Source organism: Camelus ferus, chromosome 14, assembly GCF_009834535.1.
Source record: "Camelus ferus isolate YT-003-E chromosome 14, BCGSAC_Cfer_1.0, whole genome shotgun sequence".
Lineage (NCBI taxonomy): Eukaryota > Metazoa > Chordata > Mammalia > Artiodactyla > Camelidae > Camelus > Camelus ferus.
The window spans coordinates 60133236-60159044 of NC_045709.1; positions in this window are offsets into that span (position 1 = coordinate 60133236).

Here is a 25809-nt window from a genome sequence, read left to right on the forward strand (position 1 = left end):
AATTTCTTACCTGTTTATTGTCCTGATTTTAATCATTATTTCCTGTGTCAGTGACTGACACTTCTCCTTTCAAATTGCTGTTTCTAATGTGTCATGACCTAGGATTACACATATATCAGTAGAATCAAAACATGATATAAATATATCATAGACTGCAGAATTATGAGCTTTTCAATAAAGAATAAATGTATGAATTAATTCTGTATTTTAAAATATCTTAATTTATAGTAGTTATTAATACAAGCAAAGGGTTATTTTATAAAATTATCCTTTAGCTTGTTATCCAGAAAGTGACATTTGCCAAAGTCTGATCCAACGATAAATTTATATAACTGTGGTTGATTTATCTCTAAACATGGTGGCTTAGATTAATTTAGAGGGGAGTCTTCTTACTTTCTCACAAAGAAAACCATATGATGCATACGTTTATGTTATCCTACATTTTACTGCCAAAGGTTGATTTTTGACCAAGATCTATTTTAGTGAAAGTTTGACTCTCCAGTGAATCCTCAGAACTGCCTCCAGATTCTCGGGATAGAAGAAAATGGCATTCATCAGTAGTGGAAATGGACACCTTTTAACGAAGCACAAGCAGCACATTCTTAGACTATGAGACAAGCATTTTGTATTCTGAGTTCTTTCTGATTTTATGATTACTTTGTCTTTGATGTGAAAACAAAACAGATACCTGTTAAAATATCCACTTTTTTTTTTTGCCTTTTCCTATTGCTAAAGGTAATGAGAACTGTGTAACATGAAGATGCTCACACAAAATTTAAATTTGTGGAGAGAAAAGATGTTAAGGATGGCAGATTTCATGCTTGTTTCTTTAGGTGGATAGATGTCATTATTATTTTAACTAGACACCTCAGGTGTGCAAAAGTTTAGGGGAGTTTATTTTTCCAACATGCCACAGAAGATGAAATGAATAATAAACATTATCTTACAGTTACTGTTATTTATTAATTCAAATTCTTATGTTTAGCTAATAAGTTTCCTTCAAACATCTTCTGTAGGTCCATCCCTTGTCTTTATGAGATCATGTGGTCCATTTTTGTTAGTAAATTTTACTTCAGATTTACTCACATGTGGTTCAATGAGGTAAATCCCAACATATAATTAGCATATATAAAGACATTTTTCCATTGCTTATTTTTATAAAATATCACTGTAGACCATATTAGCAAAGCCATCATACATCTATACAATAGAGGTTTTTTGTTCTTTATTTGCTTTTTTACCATGATTCAATCTAATAAATGTATACTTAAAACAACAACAACAACAACAACCACAACAACAAAAACCTACTACCTGCAAAGTACAACTATGAGTTATAAAACATATTTTTATGAAGGTGGATATACAGGTGATATAAAGGTGGAAATACCTTAGTGAATCATTATCCTTTCAAATCACATTTTATTATTGAATTACTAGTCCAATTATTTATAGGTCAATACTACATTTTCCTGTCTCATTTTTTGAGAGAGAATATGAATAAGTCATACTGATTATTTTAAAAGAAATTATAATCCGCTTTAGAGATAAACATAGAAACAAATACTTGCCCCTTGAAACAGAAAGCACTATATTATAATGAAGTACAGAGAAAGGATAGTCAAAAGTAATAAGACATTGCAGAAAGCAGCTCTTTGCCTCTTTCCTGTTTGCCCATTTCTGTTCCCCTCTAACCTTGAAAGAACTTAATCATAAGAATGGAATCACTAGGCAATTTAACCTAACCCCTGATTTATGCTCTCAAATGCACATCATGGCTTACCTAACCTGTTGATTATTTTCCTAGATTAAAAGAAGAATAAAGAAATAAGCAATTAAAGAATAACTGGCTCTCTATCCCAAACAACCCTTTTAGCAATTTTGCAGGCAGATCATGCAGGCAAGGTCACACCTGAAGAGAGAGTCAGCCAGTCTGCATGCAATGGAGAATGATGCAGAATCCAACCTCCTGCCTCAATGATTCACTGAGATTCTCCCCCTTCTTTCCCTTTAAAGACTTTCATGGCTGAGCAGTCTTTAGAGTTGATCTTAGGACGTGAGTCTACCTTCTCCCCAGATTGCTGGCTTTTCTGATTAAAGCACATTTCTTTCCTATTGACACTTACTCTTGATTATTGGCTTTTGGGTAGTGATCAGTTGATCTAAAGTTCAGTATCATTAGAGTAATATGGTAGTCTAAATATCTTGAAAAATAATGTTGAAAACCTAAAATTTATGAATTAAATATAAACTATATCTGTATAATATAAAATATATAAATGCATTATATATGTATAAGTATATATAATACATGACTTAACTGTTTAGAAATTATATACAAATTTTCAGAAATCAAAACTGTGTAAACCTTAGCCTTGTCCACAGTTATAAACTTGAAAGAGGCTACTCTTAAATAGAGAAACAAGAAAATTTGTAATCTGTACATTTACTCTTGGTAAAGGGACAAAATCTCCCCTGAATTTATCTCTTGAATTATGGCCAGCGATTTTGAACCTTCAGTTGCCTTGCAAAAGCAAATAGAATTACTCCCAGTTTCCTCAGGAAAAAAAGTTCTAAGGAATGTGAGCTTACCACTCATCTAAAAACATCAGTCAAAGAGAAAGGACCACATACAAACACAAAGATTAGAGTAATAGTTGACTTCTCATCACCAACAATGCAGTATTAAAATTAACATTTTCAATATAAATATTCTTCACTAAAAGGACTTAAAATTTTTCATTAGATTCAGTAATTTTGATATTAAAAATCAATATATGATCATTTGAATAAATTTGAGAGCTAACATGGAATAATTTAATATTATAATAATATTTTCAAATAAAGTCACTACATGTACACCTCTTATACTTTATATTGCACAAACATTAACTGTTTGTTTTATTGCACCTATGATTTTTCAGTTTTATATGAAGTTATTTAGAACCATTTCTTGAGAAGTATAAATTCTGAAAATGTATGTTATCAATATTTAGCCACTCACATATTTAACTGGTAGAGTGAGAATCAAAATTAATGCAAAGTTATATTAGCTCATGCATGAGTTACATATGTTATGTTTAGATTACTTAAGAAAATAATTTATTTTTAGTTAACAATATTTTGTTATCAATAATAAATGTTTTATTATTCTGCTCAAAATACCATATATTTAATATATTTTAGTAGTAAAAATCATTTTTATTTTAAAGATGTTTAAATAGATAGTATATCTTCAATTTTAGACTATTGCCAATATTAGAAGCAATAATAAATTAGATTAAATTCAAGCTTAAAAGCTTGAATGCTAAAGAACTAAAAAATATTTCTAGTTCTTATTTGCCTGTAATTATCTTTTCCTTGGTGAATAAAAATAAAAACAGAAAGTAAGGCTAAACCTTAATATTTATTAAAAGTCAATTATACTAAACATTCAATTAGCAACTTTCTTCTACATACTCTAAATAGAATAGTGTTTGTGAAACATAAATATCTGTACTCATTTGTTAATGTCAAATTAACTTTATATAACTTATTTTTTATGATTTCATTTAAAACGTTATGTAATTTAAACTGGTTTGGCGTGAATTTGGTGGAGAATCTTGGTTTCAGGTTTCATAACCAAACCAGGGTAATATCAAAATTCAAAGGGAAAGCTATGACTCGGGATTTTAAAGTAATCCTTACTATTCCTCAAATATAAAAAAAAAAATTGGCATACATAAGCAATCATATGGGAAACTATTTTAATATGATACAGACAACCAAGAGATTAATCAAAAAGAAAAAGCTGTGGGGAATGAGCTAGTTGTAAAGTGAAATATAATACAGAACTGAAATGGACCAATGATAGATACAATGGTTAGAGAATTAATTACAAAGTAAATAGCCACAAACCAACCTTTTAAGAAATCTAATTTACGTACTAGAACATAGGAGAAATAAGGATGAGTAACAATTATTAACAATGTTCTGAAAAGCCTATAATTAGCACAAATAAAATAGTGAAATGGATAGGAATATCCTAGGTGTCATGGTCTGAACATTCATATGTTGAAAACCTAATACCCAAGGTATTAGGAGGCAGAGACTTTTGAAGGTGATAAGGTATGAGGGTGAAGCCCTAATGAATGGGATTAGTTTCCTTTTAAAGGAGAACCCAAAGAACTCCCTTGCCCCTTCTGATACGTGAGGACACAGTGAAAGGCATCAGCAATGAACCATGAAAAGGAACCTCATTAGAATGTGATCATGCTGGTTCCTTGATCTTGGACATCCCAGGGTCCAGTACTGTAAGAAATAAATGTTTGTTGTTTATAAGCCACCCATTCTGTGATGGTTTTAATAGCAATCCAAAAAGATGAAGATGTGTAAATAAATAACTTTAGACCATAGGTCTCCAAATATTCCACTAAGAATCTCTAAAAATCAGTGGCTTGGAGTCATTTCCATATAAATCCACCAGCATGTCATCACATATATACATAAACATTTGTTCAGGATATATGCACTTTAGCCCAGCCTCCAGCTATAAATATGGATTATGGATGGACAACAAACAGAACTGTGAATTAAGTACTATCTCCAAGTGAAAACACTAAATTTTGATAGGTTTAATTTTTTATTTGTTGATATATGAAGTTAAAAAGACTTGTAGAAGTGATTTGCAGAACAACTAAATAACATAATTATAAAACTTCAGAGGAACAGAATACCATTAGAATCTGAATCATTAGAGTCAGCAAATAAATAAGAATTAAACTATTTTCCTAAACTCTGAAGTTAATATGAAAAAAATTAAGCATTTTAAGAGTAAAAATTAGCAGAAACAGAGCAATATTACTAGATGAAAAAGAATATAAGTAAACTAGAGAATGTTGCAAATAAACTAATTTTGCACCAATAAACTTGAGATTCACATTGAGATTCATATTTCATAATGATTCAGAGTAGGGAAGAAAAATGTTTAGCATGGAATAGTACATTAGTTGAAGTGGTGAAAAAATTGGTATTTCAGATCACAATCCAGAAGAATAGAATAACTATTCAAGTGCAGCGATAAATGCATATAGATTTTGAGGGCATTCAAACATGAACCAATCTGAGAACATTCTAAAAAAGAGGGGAAATTATCTGGCACAGATAAATGATAAAGGTATATCTTGTATATGTTAAGAATATATTTCATGATCTGAAAGTGACTTGCATATGCATACCAAAATCTTTCCTGCATTCTCGGCAAATTTAAGAAAAATGGCTAAAGCAAAATACATTCATAAAAATTACATTTTGCTTATTTGTTTTGTTGTTATTATTTATTCATTTTTAAGTTACAAAATCAAAATTAAAAATATTGCAAACATCCCAGGAAAAAAAACCCAGATGGTATAAATATTAAATATAACTAGAAGGATCATGACAATGAAACCATCTTTAAGAATATTATGAAAATTAATTTATACAAATGTATTTATTAGTTTTATTGAAATGCAGTTCATGTATAATACTATGTTAATTTATGTGTACTACACAGTCATTTGACGATTACATACATTAAGAAATGATAACCATAAGTCTAGTAACATCTATACCTGTACAGTTATTACAATATTATTGACCATATACAATACTTATGCTGTATATTATATCCTCATGGTTTATTTATCTGATAACTAGAGTTTTGTACCTCTTCACCCCTTTTCCCCCAACCTCCCATCTCCATCCCCACTGACAACCACTCATTTGTTCTCTGTATCTGAGTCTGTATTCACTTTGTTTTGTTTGTTTTGCTTTTTGGTTCTTCACATAAGTGACATCATATGTATGTGTCTCTTTTTTTTTTTGGCTTATTTCACTTAGCAAGATACCCTCTAGTCCATCCATGTTATAAGTGACAGTATTTCATTTTTAATGGCTGAATAATATTTCATTTTAAATCTTCTTTATCCATTTATTTATTGATGAATATTTAGATTGTTTCCATATCTTGGCTATGGTAAATAATGCTGCAGTAAACACTGGGGTGCATATGTCTTTTTGAATTAGTGTTTTTTTCCTTTATGTAAATACCCAGAAGTGAAATTGCTGGGTCATATGTTAGTTCTGTTTTCTAAATTTTTTAAGGAAACTCCATACTGTTTTCCATAGTGACTGCACCAATTTACAATCCCACCAACAGTGTACAAGGATTTCCTTTCCTCCACATACTCACCAAAACTTGTTATTTGCTGTTTTTTTTTAATGATAACCATTCTGACAGGTGTGAGGTGGTATTTTATTGCAGTTTTGATTTGTATGTCCCTGATGATTAGCAATACTGAGTAACTTTTCATGTGCCTGTTCGCCATCTGCATATCTTCTTTGGAAAAATGTTGATTCAGGTCCTCTATTTTTAATCAGATTGTTTGCTGTTTTTGATGTTACATTGCATGAGTTTTTTGTGTATTAATCCCTTATTAGATGTATTATTTGTGAACATCTTTTCCTCTTCAGTAAGGTGCATTTTCATTTTGTTAATAGTTTCCTTCACTGTGCAAAAGCTTTTTAACTTGATGTGGTCCCATTTGTTTATTTTTGCTTTTGTTTCCCTTGCCTGAAGAGACAGATCAAAAGCAATTTGCTGTCAAAGGGCACTCTGCATATGTTTTAAGAGTTTCACAGTTTCAGGTCTTAATATTTAAGTCTTTAGTCCATTTTGAGTTTATTTTTGTATATGGTGTGAGAAAGTAGTCCAATTTCATTCTTTTACATATAGCTGTCCAGTTTCCCAATGGTGTTTATTGAAAAGACTGTCTTGTCCCCATTGCACATTCTCGCCTTCTTTGTTCTAGATTATTTGACTAGCATAATTTGAGGCAAAAAATGCCATGTTTATTTTATCATGGCTGTATTTCCTATGTTTTCCGTTCCACTATTTAAGGAGGAGAAAATAATTATGGTTATTTGTAGTACACAACAGAACTAAAAATCTAAAACCATTAAAAAATTCTTACATAGTTCTATTGTCAAACCAATGGTACTACTATACCCTTATGCAAAATGCACTTCTTAAATACTAAATTAATTTTTAATTCCCCTTTTCTATTGTGTTGGAAATTCCAGTTCTTCTTTGACTTACACTGGTACATAACTTTTAAATTTACTTTCTGGTATAAATATGCTCCTATCTACAATTCACCCATATATATTTAACTTTTATGGCATACATATATATACATATATATATATATATATGTATATATATGTATAATTTGATTCTGCAACTATCTGTTCAATAACATATTGGATATTTCTGATATAAAGTATAAACAACAGAGGAACCTATATTTTAATCCTATGTATTAACATACTATTTATATACAGTATAGTCAGTGCATATTACATTTTTGAAAAGACTGTCAGAGGCAAAAAGAAATGTTACATACAAGAGAGAATAAATTAGAATCACAGTTGGTTTCCCTCTGGTATCATTTTACTTAAGGTTAAAGACTAGCAATTCTTGAAGTACAAGTGTAGTGAGAGAAAATTTTCTGATTTTGCTTTGTTTTCTTTTGGTGTGAAATATTATTTAACCTTCATTTTTAAGGATGTTTTGGCTACTTATAGAATTTTGTATCAAAATGTTTTTTGTCTTTTCTTTTCATTTTACTTTCAGCATGTTGACAATGCCTTTTTGCCTGCATTTTCTTAAATGCAAGGAAAATTCTTGTTTCTCCCCTGTATTTAATATGTTTATTTTCTTTGTCATTTTAAAAATTTATCACTGGCTTTTCACAATTTGGTTATAATTACTTGGAGTCATATTGTTAAGAGAATGCTGAATTTTATTTTGATGAGCTTTTAAGTTTAGACATTGTTTCTTTGATTTCCACATATTTAGGGAATTTGACAATATAATTTTTTAATTGATTTTTAATTTTTTTACAGTATCAAATTTATTGAAATCCATGGAGTTGAACTTTTATTCCAGAAACTGTACTTTTGAATTTTACAAATTCCATTAATTCAGATTTTTTTTCCTCTCCATGCTGAGATTTCCCATCTATTCATTCACTGTGACCATTATTTAACATTAGTGTTTTAACACATTTATTAAAGTGGCTTCTAAGTACTTGGCTGCTCATTTTACCATCAGTCATCTGAAGTTTTGTCACTATTACCTACATTTTTTTCCAAATAATAGATACATACTCTTGATTCTTTGCATGTCTATTATTATATACTGAATACATTTAAAAGTACATCATAAAGATTTTGAATTTGATTACTCTCTTTTAAAAAGTTTTTATTTTATTCTATTAGGCAAGTATATTATGGGCTGAAAACCTTACATTGTAAAGGCTTATTTTATGCTTTGTGAGAGTATGACATTTAGGAAATCTGAGACATTTTGAAACTTGTCTAACTTGATGGGGCTTAAATTTCTCTGTCCCTCTTTTGGTAAAAAGCAGTTAAAATCTCTGATCAATTTTTCCAGCCTTCCAATTGTTTTCTTTGCTTTGTCCCTGTTTATGTTTCAAACCTATTTGGCTCATTGGATTCTCCCTCACAGATGCCCACTGTAGTTGCCAACTAAGAATATGACAGGAATTTTATGGAGATATTGAGACTTGTGTTTCTCCCCTTTTGTGGGTTTACCAACATAATGTCCAGTCCCTATAGCAGCCCTAAATTTTGGCCTCTTCTATTTCAACCCAATAAGACTTCAGATTTCTGCATGAGTTCTATCTTCATTGCTCTTTTAGAACATGTCCTTGGGACAAAGTGCTTTATAAATGTGAATGTAATGTAGTATGTTTTTATTATTTAAACCACCAGTGGTGTCTGATTTTAATTATTCATAGTGTCTTTAAATATTTGTTTTATGTGTTTTCTTCAAGCATCAAAATTCCTATCATTATCAGTAGGACTAATATTCCAATACAAGGTCATCTATCATAAACAGTATTATATTTTCTATGCTTTTATTCTTGCTACAATGGAGTATTTGCAATAGATATCTCATGTCTCCAAAAGCCTAAAATATTTACTATTTGGCTATTTACAGGAAAATTTGCATACCATTGATACAGTCAGTAAAATTAGTCAAGAAGACATTCTTTCCAAGTGTAATAATAACACAATAACATTATACATCTATCTTTATAAATACTGTTGTGACCATATGAAAAGATTTTCAACTCTCCAAAATATTATTATAAAAGGTTAGTTTGAAATACTTGTAACTTTAAAAGATGCATAATATATTTACTTTGGTTAAATTTCAGGATTAATAACTCTATGTACAATATTTAGAAACATATTTTCTCTTTGTACACTTTTTATTTTGCACATACATTTTGTGGAAAAGATGTAATTTCCTACTCTCACTGCAAGAGACTTCCACCCACATACATACTATTATTTTTTGCTCTGCTATAACTATGTAGAGATTTTACTATGTAAATGTAAGTCATTACCTTCACTGAGATAAAATAAGTGCATACTTCAATGTTTCAAATATATATTATTATCTATATTAGAACTCTATTATTCATTTTAATCACTATTCCTTCTTTATCAAAAATCTTTTTGCCACTTTTGTAGGCAAAAAAAGAAAATGTATCCATGTCTTATCATGGTTCCATTTAAATATGACTCAGCAATTCAATCTAACATACTTACGAACTGATAGTTTAAAATTGGTCTTATCATGTTTGCTGGTGACTAGTCATGTTATATTTCAAACAAAACATATGAAAACTCTGTTGGATATTTTTAATGCTAAATCAAATGAATAAATCTGAAAAATAAGATAATTAATTAAAATTATAAAAACTATTATTTCTAGATACATTCAAACCTTAAAATGACTAATGCATGAAAATTGCTCAGACTAAAATGAAATTCAAAAGAAATAACATATGTTTTTCAAAAGTCAGGAAATCAGCACACTAAAATACTTTTATATTTTGACATGATATTTATAATAATAGATAATTAGATTTCAAATTAAAATTCTCATGGTTTTTCAAGATCAATGGTAATCAGCTTTCAAGAAATAGTCAAAAGAAGGTTTTTTGATATAGTACCTCTATATGTATATAAGGAGCAGTATGATGTAGTTCCTAAGGACACAGAATCTGGAGCAAGACTGCCCACATTCAAAATTTGACATCACTAATTAGCCACAGTTGTGACCTTAGACAAGACACTGAACAGTGTACATTAGTTTTTCTTACTAATATGGAAATAAGAAAAGTATTTGCTTCAAAGAGTTGCCCTGAAGATTAAATACATAAATGTATTTAAACATTTTAACACAGTGCCCAACACAATGGAAGCAAAATGTATTAACTTTTTCTTTATATATGTGTGTTATCATTTTAAATGGCCTCATGTATGTTTTTTCTGTGATATATAGGAATACCAAAATTTAAATACAATGGTTATGAATAAATAAACACTTAAATTGTGCAACAAATTCTGATGGTAAAAATCATAATTTAATACTTGTAAAAAGAATTTTCAAAGACTAACAAGGAAAAGACAAGTAATTCATTAGAAAATAGAAAAAACATGGAAGAGCAAATCCAAATGTTCATCAAATATATGAAATGATATTCAAATAGACTAGTATCCAAAGAAGCTCAAAGTTATAAACACTTATCACTTTACCTTTTAGGTATGATTATAAAAATTTAGGAAATGCTACCACATTTTTTATTTTTAGGGATTTAGGAAAATACTTTTAAATATTGTTGGTGTACATGCAGCATTAGAAATTTTCTAGAAATCTAAGAGAATATATGTACAATTAAAAATACATATACTTAGCGTAGCCTTCCTGTTTTTAATCATTGCTAAGTAGCTTTTATCAGACAAATCCTCTTGCCAATGACAATTAACTTTTTAAAGACACTCTAGAGTGTGCAAATCAGATTAAACTGGAGGCTTAATGACCTTAGGGAAAAGGGAAACCCAATAGGTGATGTCTAGGTTTAGCTGACTTTTCCATAAGGGCACTCCCTAGGCTGCGTAACACACAGAGTATATTGCTAAGCAGAAATTAATATGTCTTACCAGGTAGAAATATCATAGGTCAGAGTTTGGGACTACAGAATAGCTGGAAGTTGAAGGAAATGAAAAATCAAAGAGGGCAAGTCCCAAAATCTGAATAAACTCTCTCCAGTCTTCTGCTAGCTTATAATTTGGGCATACTTGGGGCAAGACCACAGGGTCCCAGGGGAAAGCTATCTTTGAAAGGTTGAAAGAACTGAGTTGAGATTTCAGAAGTTTACTGAGTGAGTCAGTTTCTGTCAATTTAGAAAAAAAAAAAAGATTGGTAAACAAGTTGAGCTTTTCATGTAAACCCTAGAGTTCACATTTTAGGAGAAAAGCACCTTGGACTAAGGTGTAGGTCCTTGGACACAAGGCAAATTACACTAAACCTCTACTTTCAGCCCAGACAGGATCAACAGCATCTACTAGTAATCCCTGCTTTCATGAAATTCAACATTCCATAAAAGAAAATAAAAATCCAGATCTATCCTGTACAACAATGAGCAGTGTAAATATAAATTATGAGACATGTAATGAAACAGAAAAAATTTAACCTAGAATCTAGATAAAAATGTTTTAAATACACTCTAGTTTCCTTAATGGTAAAATTAGGAGTCAGAGATATATTAAAAAAACAAAAACAGACAAACAAAGGAAACATATTGGAGTTAAATGGCTTAAATGAAATATATGACAAAAATAACATAAATGACAGGAAGAGAAAAATGGAATAATATGATCTTATAAATCTTATATTTCTTACATTGTGCAAAAAGTGGAAATGTTTATCTAAAACAAAATTCCCTTATAGACAAAGAAGAAATACAAAGAGTAGCCAGACATAAAGGAGAAAAACAATAATGATTACTAGTAAAAAAAAAAAAAATCTAAAAAAAAATTATGCATGTGCAACCTTGAATTCAAGAAGTCACGTGGAAAACAATAATTGGAATACTTAAGGACCTGAACAGAGTTTTCAGCTGCTGCGCATCTCAGGGGAGACATGAGAATTTTAATTTTAACACAGTAAAGAGGCTTCATAAGCTCTTGGGGCTTCAATACACCCTGCCCTAACAAAGCAATAAATAACCCTACACAAATTCAATATTATTAGCTAGTCCTTAAACTACATGATAGAATAATGCAGTGCAGCCTCACAGGCATAGAGAACAAACTTATGGTTACCAGTGGGGAAGGGGCTAGGAAGGGATAAATTGGGAGTTCAAGATTTGCAGATACTAATATATATAAAATAGATAAACAAGTTCATACTATACAGCACAAAGAACAATATTCAATATCTTATAATAACATAGTGAAAAACAATATGAAAGCATATGTATGTTCATGTATGGCTGAAACATTATGTTGTATATTAGAAATTGACACAACATTGTAAACTGATTATACTTCAATAACATACATATATATATGTATATATATATATATATATATATACACACAATAAAACATAAATAAAATAAAATTAGAAACAAAAAATGCAGTGCAAATATCCTTAAAAGTAAATTTATAAAGGTAAACTTATAACTTTAAACAATTATACTGGAAGAGAAGGAAATTCATGATTAGCTATATATTTAAACATTTAAAAATGTTAAGCATACCATGTTATATTCATGCAATTTAATATTTTATCAAAATAATTTTATATTGGGTTTAATGACAGCAATATGAGTCATTACATTACATGTGTAATAATTTATAAAATTATATATAAAACACAGAATTTAGTGAATATGAACAAGTTACATTAAATAAAAATATCATAATCTTAAGTATGAAAATATTTAATACAAATTACATTGGGAGACAATTGCAGAAATATTATTTCTGCCTAGTGAGTTATGTGATTTTGTAGTTGTTTTAAATATATATATTTTTAATTTCCAAATGTTTCAATAGTTGGATGTGTACATTTAAAATGCAATTCAATAAAAAAAACCTTCAAATATCTCTTTTTCAATCTTTAATGATGTTTATTTCAGTGTGATTTCTGTATGCTCTTCTTGTGTTTAGCTATCTGTTCTCCCATTTTTTAGACATTTGTCCAGATGAACATACTAGTTTGGATTACTCTGTCTGCAAGATAACTTAAAGTTTATTTTTAAATTCTTCTTTGACAGCTTGACTAATGCATAACTGGTTCAATAATATGTGAAAATATTAAGATCATGTAGGAAAGTTGACATAAATGTCCCATAATCAATCTCTAATGAAATATCTAAAGAAAGATAATTCCAAAGAGATTATTATGCTATGTCCTTCATATAAAACATTTTAGAATAAGCTTCATAAGAAAGGTTGACAGTATTATGTAAAATAAAACACAGCATTTTTGAGTTTGAAGTAAATATATTGAATTTGAGTATTTTTCATTTGCATAATATTAATTTTATATAATTGAAGATAAGTTCATACTTTTCACACATTACAAATGGTCACTTTGGTGCAATTGCTTATTTTAAAATACATTATAAGTAGTTTTGAAAATCATCCTATTTTGTAGTTGTTCAGTTTCATGCAAAAAGAAGTTTTTTATTCATTATGTATTACAGCCTGGGATTTCAGACTCATATAGACTTCAGTTTCATAGGCAAAATGATTCCATTCTGCAGGTTTCTGATATTGCATTTAAGTAAGCCTTTGAAAGAATAAGTAGATGCATATTACGTTGACACTTTTATTGAATTACACTTTTAGGTTTCACTATCCATTTATTAAAACCAGTACTGATATTGACTGCAACTTACTTATTTTTCTCTTTAGTTTTCCTGGTTACAGCCAAATATTACATTGTAATAATGTTTTTGATTCATTTCCTGGAGTATTATTTTCCAGTTAAAGTGGAAAGAAAATCAAGATGTTTAGGTTTAAAACAGCCACACAAATATAGTAGAATACCCCTCATAATTATGTTAATGTATTTACCTTTTAATATAAGTTATAGTTCTGATGTAAAAAGTGTTCATATGACTAGAAAAATTAGATGAAATTTATTATCTAAAGAATTTTAACAGAAGGCTCATTTTCAAGTCTATGGGCTAAATATAATATATATTCTTTCTGTCTCCACATTAAATTAATAGGAAACAGCATAAAAATCTTACCAAAATTAAAATTATCAAATATATTTAGTTCTAAAAAATACAACAGGTAACTCTTATAGTTCCAGAGGGCCTAAGGATTGTCTATAAACTTGAGGAGGCAGCAACAATGGCAAAGACTAGCAAAACAGATTAAAGATGAATGTTCTGAACATACAGTTGGTAGGAGTTATGAAGTAGAGAAAGAACATCAACAAACGGTAGCATGTTTATTTCGGGCACTGCCATGGAAGCAGAAGGTGCTTCAAAGTCTTGTGTCCTCAGATAAGCAGTAGCAACCCTAGTGTCCTCCAAGAGAACATTGAAAGCTTGAGAATTTGTCAAGAAGTTATGTAGCATGGTTGCAATTACCTACCAGCAATGGGGAAGATTCACCCAAGATGGCTATAGAAAGGACACACATTAAGAACTAGTAGATTACCAATAACATTCAGATTGACTAGTAACATGAAAACAACTGAATGGTGAATTAATAAATGGAAGCTGAACTAAGAATTCTTGCAGATAGCAGCATGAAAGGAAAGTTCAAACATTGAGAAGAGATTCATAAGTTCCAAAGTCCACCCAAGACACAGTGGAGAAAAAACAAAACATAAAGACCTCATGGGGGAAAAGAAAAGAAGCATTACTTGAAGGAAAAATAGTTCAATATTTCCCCTAACGAAAATTTAAAAGTATTCTTCAGAATAAAAGAATAACAATCGCTAAGCAGGATTTTTTGAAAGGCTACATACACTTACACACATAATAGTAAATACTTCAACACTTTGTTTAAAGAGTCAACTTGAAAGATCATCAAAAAATGTCAATCTTCTCAGAAAGAGAAATCATATTGATATAAGATGTTTCCCAGTACTGACAATTTCAGAAAACAAACTGAGAAATTACTTTAAGAACAAATATTTGGCAGAGATCTCTAGAGAGATGAATTCAAACATTTTCAAACATATGAGCACTCTGAAATTTTATCAACCACATAGCATCTGTGAATGAATAACTGGAGGCTGTAATACAGCAAGAAGGAAATCTTAAAGGATTTAATACAAAGGGAAATGTAATGGATAAGATGTCATATATCCCTTGGGTATTAAAAAAACCCCAAAAAACTAGAGGCAAATAAAAATTTGAAAAACAACTGGCTATGATTAACCAATACATGGTCAAGAAGAAAATAAATCTGTGACCTATTTACTTTAAATAAGTCCAATAAGTAAATAATCTATGCTTTATCAGATACAGCAAATTTTTTCCATCTTTCCAGTGTATTTGCTTGGATACATTTTATCTGAGCATGCTATGCAATAATTTTAAATTGGCTTTAAAATCTAATTTTGATTTTCCACCTTTTATAAAAGGAAAAATAAAATGAGTTATTTGATAGTAATTTCAGACCAAATTGCTATTTTGGAGATTCGAGCATTCCATTCCTGACTTCGTTTTTGGCTTAATATGTTTTGTCGTTATTCCCTCTTACTAATTGTTTTCAGATTCATTAACTCTACTTTATTGTGTTGGATATTTTAAATTATTATTTGATATGTTACTATGTGTCTATTCTGTACAGTTACTGTCTTATTCTTAGTTTCTAAATATATTTTGAAGGTGGGTAACTAGATAAGAAAGATGTTAAGTTCTTTTTAGGCACAATGGCTCTAAATGATGTTTCTATGCAACATCAGAAGATTAGTTTTAGAGTGCTCATTTCCTCTGATCATACCTAATATAAACCCCAAAATGTATGATTATAAATGTGTGGTTGAAGGAACTATAACTCACAGAAAATACACTTTATGTCTGGAAGTACCTGAATAGAAAAGTCTTGTATCATTTTCTCAACATGGAAATTTGTATTTTCTGTGCTTTTCTTTCTTTCAGGTATTTTATACTTACTAATAATTAGTGTCATCAGACCTAGACAGAGTAACAGAAATCATTTACACTTGTTGGAAAACTAGAGATCACCACTGGGTTTCTACTGATTCCTGAACGATATTGAGAAGTTTGCTAAGTGTTCCATAAGCACATAAATACTAGCTGAGAGAGAACTTGATGCATTTTCAAAAGCTTACCAGACAAAATGAGGAAGGATACTTCAAAAACATATGGAATACTACTTAGTATTTGGGTTCTACCTTAAAAAAAAACACACAAAAATGGGATATTTTACATATCTTTCTGCATTTTAATTGTTGATAAAATGCATTAAAATATTTGTAGTTTAAGACAATAAATGAAAGAAGTTCAAAATTTTCAAAATCAGGAAAAGAGATTAAAATGTAATTCAAATACTTTAGATGATGGTTTAAATTTTAGTATCTTAGGCAATTTGGGTTGATTGTGGGGACCAATTTGCAAAGAGTTAGTCTTTATTGATCAAGTCATTATACCCGTTTTTACTCATTTTTCTAACCTGTAAAATAGGACTTTTATTTCTGGCCAATTATGATTGTGCTTCCATTGCCTCCCTCCCAACTTCCTTGCTCTTATAAAACAAAATCAAAACAGAAAACTATGACAAAAGAAAAACAAAAAACAAAAACAGTGGTGCCCAGGCAGATCCTAGCAGGGGAGGAGAAGAGAACAGGATGTTACAGGAGGGATCCTAAATTTCAGGCAGCTGCATTTGAATTTAGTCACTGATTCTCAGAGCAGGGGGCCGGCCCCTTTTGGGTTGCCCTTTCCATGAAGTAGATGAGAGGAAGAAGCCAACTGCTCCCTTCCTGCAGATACTGAGCAGTCATTATATCAACACAAAATGCTTGCAATTAGGAATTGGAGTAAGGAGAAGACCAAACCCTTAGACTGAGGGTGACTTATAGAAAGCTGTGAAATTTTAAAAGAAAATGGCTAAGAAATCATGTGTGAAAGAGGAAAATCTAGAAATTACATTGTCTATAATGAATAGGCTGAGTGCTTAAAGATAATTTTTGCAGTTATAAATATAATCATTTGTTTTTGTGAAGATAAAGCTAATACTGATTTCAGATCAGTTAATCCATACAGTATGCATATTTTCCCTTATTATATTGACACACCACCTATAGTCTCCTATTAAAAAAGAACCTGAGTCTGTTAATGTAAAAATGAAATACTTTGTTTTCAATCACAAGATATATCTCTAATTCCCCATGTCATCTGTGTATATGTTCATACAAAATTTTTTTTATTATTTTTACTCTTTAATATAAGTTGAACTGTCAATGAGCATTTACTGTAAAATAGAATCTACAATACCCTCCCTACTTTTGCCTTTCTCTTTGAATTCCCTAATTGTTGATATGAAAATTTACTCCTTTTCTAATATAAGCAATACTCTAAATATTCCTCTAGCTATGCCTGATAAAGGTTGGCATGTTGTTATGGTTACTTAATGTAGTTCAACATATTTTCCAATATCCATTCTATTTCATCCATATGTGGTTATTATTTCCAAATTTATGGGAATTTTCAAATATCTTTCAGTTACTGATTTCTAATTTAACTTCACATTTGGTAAGAAACTATACTTTGTATAATTTCAATTTCTTTAAATATATTTAGACTTGCTTTAAGAATGTTGCCGAGCATGAAAAATGTTCTATGTGCATTGAAAAAAAATGGATTCTGCTGTTTTGGGGGAGGAGTGTTCCATAAACGTCAATGTGCTCAAGCTATTCTATAGTGTTGTTCAAGTTGTTTTTATTCTTACTGATTATTAGTCTACATGTCCTAGTACATATTAAGGAAGAAATATTGAAATCTCCAATAATAATTGTGATTTTTATCAACTTTCCTTTTATTTACACCACCTTTCTCTTTATGCATTTTGATTGTTTTTATACGTATCCACATTTAGCATTGTAATGTTCTTTTGATACCTTCTTGATATATTTTTTATTATAAAATATCTTCATATTCTTCATCTCCAATAATGTCCTTCTCCCTAAAATATAATGCATTTATTACCAAAATGGCCTCCCAAGCATTCTTTTGATTAATGTTTACCTGGTATATATCTCTTTTCGTCTTTTTCACATTTAAACTCTCTGTCCCTATATACATAAAAAGTTGTTTTTATGGACAGTATACAGTTTGGTCTTGAATTTTTATATACTCTTACAATTGCATATACATAGTCATATGTAATATAGATATTATATATTTAATTAATATATTTAAACCATTTACATTTAAAATGTAGTTTTTATTTTTCTAATAAAATTGAAAAAATTTAGAAAAATCTTCTTTTTGTTTTTGTTTTCTCTGCTTATTCTATCCTGCTGTTTTACTTCCTGTGTATATAGTCATCTTAGATACTTTGCAAGCATTATGTTTGAACAATTGTTGGTAGAAATTATTTGAGGCTTATTATGCTATGATCTATCTCCAAGGAGGATTTTTATTTGATTTTGCCAGGTGCTAAGAGGGAATTACTAATTGGATAATCTTAACCTATTTTCAGAGCCTTGAAACTTCTCTTTCTGCTTTCTCTGATTTGGACAACAATGGTTTTGCAGTAAAGGAAAGAAGACTGCATACAAAGTCCGAGGAGGGGGGATTAGAGGAAAGTGATCAAATGCACAAACTTCCAGTTATAAGACAAATAAGTACTAGGGATGTAATGTGCAACATGATGATCATACTTAACACTACTGTATGGTATATAGGAAAGTTGTTATGAGAGTAGATCACAAGGAGAAATTTTCCTTTTTTTTTTAAAGTTATATCCATATGAGATGATGCGTGTTAACTAAACCTCCTGTGGTAATCATAGTATAAGTAAATCAAACCATCATCATACCTTAAATTTATACAGTGAAATATGCCAATTATTTCTCAATAAAACTGGAAAAAAATCCAAGAAGAGAGAGAACTTTATTCTGATAGTTCACCACAGTCATTGCTGCTTCTGCTATATATGAGCACTGCCATGCAGCACAGACTGCTCCTGGAAAGTTTAATAGATGACTCTTGTCTGCTGCCCTTGAGATTTGCTTGCAAGTTTAAGCAGTTGACCAAGCAACAACAGTGTTCTGTATTGGAAGAAAGTTACAGCTTGTGTAGTTCATACTCTGATACTTAGTGTTCCTCAGAGCGTAATTACTATGTCAGTGTGGCAAAGCCAATATCTAGCACCAGCCATAACAGGTAAGAAAAAAGTGGTGTATCATATGTGCTTATGAAGATGACCACCAGTACAAAACATCTTTTACTCAAAATATTTATTACTGATTTTTTTTTTTATGTTTCTTGCTGTAATGCCATGGTTAAGTCAAATTAGCTCATCCATGAGAATGTTTTTAAGTTAAGATTTGATGAGATTTTACTGCTTTTCACATAATTTTGTGCCTCCATTTAATAAACATTTTAAAGACCTAATATCAAATGCTTAATTATCAACCTCATATGTTCTTAAATGTTGTGTAAATATATTATCATTTTTAAGACCATTTCCATTTCCATTTTGGAAAAATATGATGTTTCTATTCAAGTGTAAAATTTGTTTTTGCTGAATACTTTGAATTTTATATGAACTCAATCTTAGCTGTCACTTTTAGTTGTCTCAAAATTAATTTATTCTAAAGCCATTTGATATAAATATAGGTAGTATATTTAAATAATAAATAGTTATTCATTTTTAATGAGTCTTTACTCAATATGAAATGATAAAGATATAGAAAATAATTAATTAATACAAAAAAAATCAACCCATAACATCCTAAATTGTAACTTACAATACAAAAGTGCCATGGATAGAAATAAGAATATTATGCCAATAATAACACTTGTTTTACATTATTCATAAGATGATTAAAAACATCATATAATAGCATAAGATAGTACCTATAATAATAGATTGTGACCAATCTACTTTTTTGTTTTTGTTTTGCCTTAACCCTGGCTGGAGTGTACATATATATACACACATATAATAGATTAACATTTATACATTGCAAATGACTTAGTAAATGAAAACATTAATGTTTTTTATTATACTTGTCTATTTTTTCAGAAAAATCACAGAGTAAATTTTCTAGCAGTACACACTTCACAAATATTCATTCACAAAGAGTATATGCAGGAATACTTTTCAATATCTTCAAAGATGATGGTGTTCTTAGTGTTTCTATTTACAGTGTAATTTTATTTCACTTTTCTCTTTCTAGGTAAAGCCCTCTAGTACCTAGATTTATTAAAAGACAGTGTTTATATGTGAAGGTTTAAGATAATAGTAAAGTACCATTATTTTTAATCCGTTATTTTAATAGTTTAGAATAGATAAACTTTCTACGTATCTTTTTAGTGTCCTTTCTATGATGCAAATACTAGGTATTCACTTTTCTTGAAAGACTTGAAATAAGTAAATTTTAAAGTAACATAATAAATTAACACTAATTTGGAAATTATTCTTAAAAATTACCTTTAAAGATCTACTGATGATACAACTTCAATGTGTCATACTTTAACTGATGGTGGTTGATCATAGGACAATCTGGTAATTGAAATATTTTTCAATAAGCCTACTTATACTACTTTCATTAAAATTTATATTTAGAAGTTGGAGTGAGTATTAAAAATGGGAAAAAAAGTAAACATTTAAAATGGAGGTATATAATATAATGTAAATTTGTATAAATATCTAACACATAATTAATTATAGCTTTATACCAAATTCAAGGTTTTCATGTAATTTTTTTGAAAAAAAAATGTGTATTTGGGTTAGATCATCATAATTTGGACCCCAAAATACATGCTGAATTTATTGAAGAATGTAATTTCTTAATAAACTATAAAAATTATTCACTTAATAGGACAACTTTTGAAGACTTTTCTGTAATTTTGTAAAAAATAATTTCAGTTAAAACTAATAATTTACTTCAGTTTAGTACTATTTTAAATTATATTTGCAAGATACATTTTTTGAATTTTTATTATATTATTCTTAAATAATAAAGATGAACATATAAAACATACAAATATAAACATATATGTCAGTCATTATTATATCTATCATCTAGTCTCTCCATGTGTATATAAATGATGCCAATACTAAAGTCTATTTTATTGATCCTTATCTTTGATATTAGAAAAAAATGGTTCATGATAATATACAAAAAACATTACAAGATGGTTAAGTGATTTAAGAACTGTTGCTTATTTGTTAAATAATATTTTAATTGAATATTAAAAATTCTGCTCTAAATCACTCATATTAAATCATAAAACAAATAATACCATTAATTATTTTAAAAAGACAACAGTCTCAAAGTTTTTCAATAGCTTCAAAAAAAAAAAGAAATCTAGTCAAAAATAATACTTTTATCTTTAGCTCTTTATATCTAAACATTAACCGAGTGCACTGGGAAAACAGGCAACAGTGGTAATAATTAGGGTGCTTAAATCGAAATTTTGAATGCTCAGCATAGTCTAATACTGACAATATGGTTTCTCAGGCAGACTGTCACAGCTATTGGGCCTCAGCACACTCAAGTGCCATTCAGAGAGTGTACGTTTGGCCTGATGGAATCTGGTGTAACCATAGCCCCTTTTGGACTACCAAATACTATCAACTTCTATGTGTACCCTAATGTGGGAAACTTTGGAAAGCAATGAGTTAAGGTGTGACAGTGGAAACTGGTCCCTGAACTTAAGCAGAAAACAAATTCATCAGAGGTAGGAAGATCATTTTTCAGAACTAGTGGGAGAAACACTGGTAGAAAGGAAAACAGCAAAACATGGCTAAAATTGTCTTCTTTAATTTGGGGAGTAAGGGGGAAGTTTGTGAATATTGCAACAATGATGGATTTGCTTAAAATAGACTTTTATATTCTTTTAAATAATGGGGAAAATATAATCTACATGCTCCCAAATCAACATTAAAGACATACAAGATGGTCATTTGTAAGCCTTAGAGTATGATATATGAGGAATTGAGGGGAAAAAAAAGTGCTATAGCTTGAAGGCCTGCAGGACATGCTGCCTTAGAAGGAGTCTCAAGGTTACTTTTGTTTATGTTTAACAGTAGAACACCAAGGCCCAACTGTGATTACCCGGCTGGGTTCCAGCGACACAAAGGCCTAGCTAATGCCTATCCCAGGCCAGCTCCTGGATCTAATACTAGATTTTTATCTTTCTCAAAACAGCTGATATGAATGCTCAGGAACTGTAAAAACCTGTTTAATTTTGTCCTCAAACCATCACTAACACTACATCCAGCAGAAAGGTTTAGTAAGATTAGAGTACAGTGTGATCCTGGATCCAGCTGAAGACGAGTGAAACATGGTGAGGAGAGCCCAAGTGATGAGCGATAAAGAAGAAAAGTTGAGTTTTTAGGTGACTATCCTATAAAAAGTTGTAACTTCAAGGAATTGGTACTGATATTCTCTTAGGGGTTGGCGAGGTATCAGTGCCATTTAGAGTCTCCTTGAGACTGATATCTTAGGCAGGATGCTCTGCTGTGCACATGCATGTATAGGCAACACCTGTAGCCTTCTCAAAAGCTTGTGTGGACTTTTTGGTTTCTACCTTGAACCATGTGAAAAACTAAGCTGATGATCAGAGAAGAACAGATATTCTAAAAATGTTAGTGCTCTTTAGAATCTCCCTGATTGCAGCAGAATTGGAGTTTGAGTCGGGCTGTAAGTTATACTCCCTGGAAAATATGAAGCTCTAAGACTTTAGTCTTTAAACTATATAAGGTTGGTATAGGAAATTACCTCAGATGCATAGGTTATGATAGCATATGGGTTGGACTGTAAAAGATCTAATACAATATTTTACTTTTATCATTCTGTTAATAATATAAAATATTTTAAAAAAATTTTGAAATTGTGGGTTTGCTAACTTGATGCAACATGAAACAAATAGTTTTATGTTCATGACTTAAGTGAAATATTATTTTGATAAAATAATATAATTAAGTTTAGAAGGAATGAAATAAAATGTAGTAAATAAATTCATAAAGTAAATTTTACTAACAAAGTTTTAATTAAATAATGAAAAGAGGAAGAAAACCTTCACAACACAATTTTAAAAAAAGCTAAAATCCATAATAATAATTTTTTAAAAAAGCATCTGTTAGCCAAATGTAGTGAAATTGGCACTCAGGTCTAGTGCCATTACATAGTTGCACCAATATACATAGCTGCACCAATATACAGAAAACTGAATGATCCTGATAAAGATAACTTTGCTGATTTCAATTTTTTAACTTAGTATTTGTACATACAGGATTAATATTGAAGCTTATCCTAAATATAAGGGATTCATGGCATTTATTCTGTACATTTTAACTTTAAACCCCATATCAGTACAAAATAGTGGCTCCATATGTCTATTTTGTCCATTTATCAGCTTGGTCTTCCCTCTTAGAAATACAGAATATTTACATTTCTCTATACGACAACATAAACAAGTTACTTCTGCTTAAGTGTCCAACTGACCTCATTTTATTTTTTCTGTGATTCTCCAGTCCCCTACTTTCCCACTTCCTGTTGATCATGGGTGAGTTAGGAGGTCTTGGTTCTATCCCAAATCATGTTACTATATCAGTAATTCTCTAAGTTGCTCTCCACTTCTCCAGTTCTGACTATACTAGTCAGAATTCAATTTCAGATAACAGAAACCATTCTCTCTAGCTTAAACAAAATAAAAAAGTACAGGAATTTTTCACTTCCTAATTTATTTTAGGCTCTGCATAAGCAGATGTTAGTTGAGGTGGGGAGGTCTGGGAATCACTCAACCCAATAATGGGCTGACCCCTAAGGGATCTGCAACTTCTGCCTCATCTTCTCACCCCAGAATGAAGTGCCCATAACTACTATGTAGAGAACAAGTAGCCACCAGTATGATTTTTGGCTCCAAGTGACATAGCACCTGTTACAATAACGTATTAAAATGAGTGGTTTGTGCACAACCTCCTCTTATCCTTACTCAGTCCAAATTTAAATCTCACCTGGGTGAATCTGAGCATTGCTTAAGTGAAGGAGAATTGTTTTTTAGCTTTGCAAGCTCTGAATTTCAGGAAATTACACTAGAAAGTGGTTGGAATATATGCTGAGTGATGCAATCTATTGTATTAGCTGTAATGACCTATCAAAATTCAAATTACCTACTCCTGTTCCTAAGCTTTCTCAACTATAAAATCATGTGACTGGATTAGAAAATACCAAATATTAATGCTAGTTGGAGCATTCTATGAATATAAGTAGTACGAAAAAGCATATTAAGAAATGGTCATAGCTAAGAATGGGATTAATCAAACACAAGTATCAAAGAAAATATTGAAGACTATAAATAATAAAATGTATGTAATTATTGACTACAATATTAACTTAGAGTCTTTAAAACAAGAGTGTGTTTTTTTAAAAACACATGATTTAAAAAAAAAGAAACAGTAAGATCTTTGATACAAAATGTGAAAACTGTGCTGACTCTGGTGTTATAACTGCTAATCTGAACAAGTTCTGCCAACAATCTCTTGAGAGTAATCAGTTCAAATAGACAGATGCATGTGCACATGCGTGTGCACACATACACACACACACACACCTTTCTCTAAAAATCAAGATGCAGGCAATGCTAAAAATGAGGTAGTGCTGTCCAAAACTAAATGATTCTAATATCTGCTGTTTAACTTATAACAGCTTCATTCAACACTCATAAATGCAATGTATGCTTTCTGGTTCTGAATCTAAGTAACAACAAAAGTATAAAGAAAATTTGTATTGTGTTATCTAAAATAAATGATCATGATTGCAATTTGTTTACGAAGGGAAATTCTATTTCCCTACCCTGCAATTAGTAGACTAACAAAGATAGCATTTGAGAAATATTGCTAATTAATTGTTAATAACCTGCTGGGAACATAACCAAGACAGACACTAAATTGCAAAACTAGTTATCAAGTGTGCTGGAGCAGAAATGATTTAAGGATTTTAATCAGAATCCTTTGTGCAAAGTATTTATTTAGCTTGGCTACTTAAATAAATGAGTCATTAAGTAAAGAATATAATCTGAAAATGGGTATGGCCAAGCTTAATTTACTAGACATAAAGTTCTTTATATCTTCTTGGTTATTTTAAATAATTTTTCATGATTTTTTCATTAAATAATTTGGTGTTTTTGTAAGTTATAACTCTAAAAATATTCGTTATTTTACTTTTTACTTCTGCAGCTTTACAAACATGTCCAACAACTAGGAATCCCTAATTACAACAACTAGATTAATCCATATGATATTAATGGATATATATGGAATTTAAGAGTCAATAGAAATATTACAATACGTTCTGTGAGGTCTGTACAAAAACTCAACAACAATAAAAACCCCAGCGTTTTTCCCATGCAGTCCTTATATTATCTCCTTACATCTTTAAAATATTATGCATTATAATTTGATAAAGATTATACTTACTTTAATCCTCTTCCCATTTTCTTCAGCTATCCCTGAATCATTCATTATCTATTCTCCATTTTCACTTTGACATTAGAATCTCACTTCCTAATATTTTCCACATTGATTAGCTTTATCAAGTTAAATTTATTTATCTAACAAGTTTAGTCCGTACTATGTTTTGCTATAGAGACAAGCTATGACAATTTATTTTTATGTTTATTCAACCCATATTAACATCTTATATTGCATGTTCCAATCCAAAAGCTG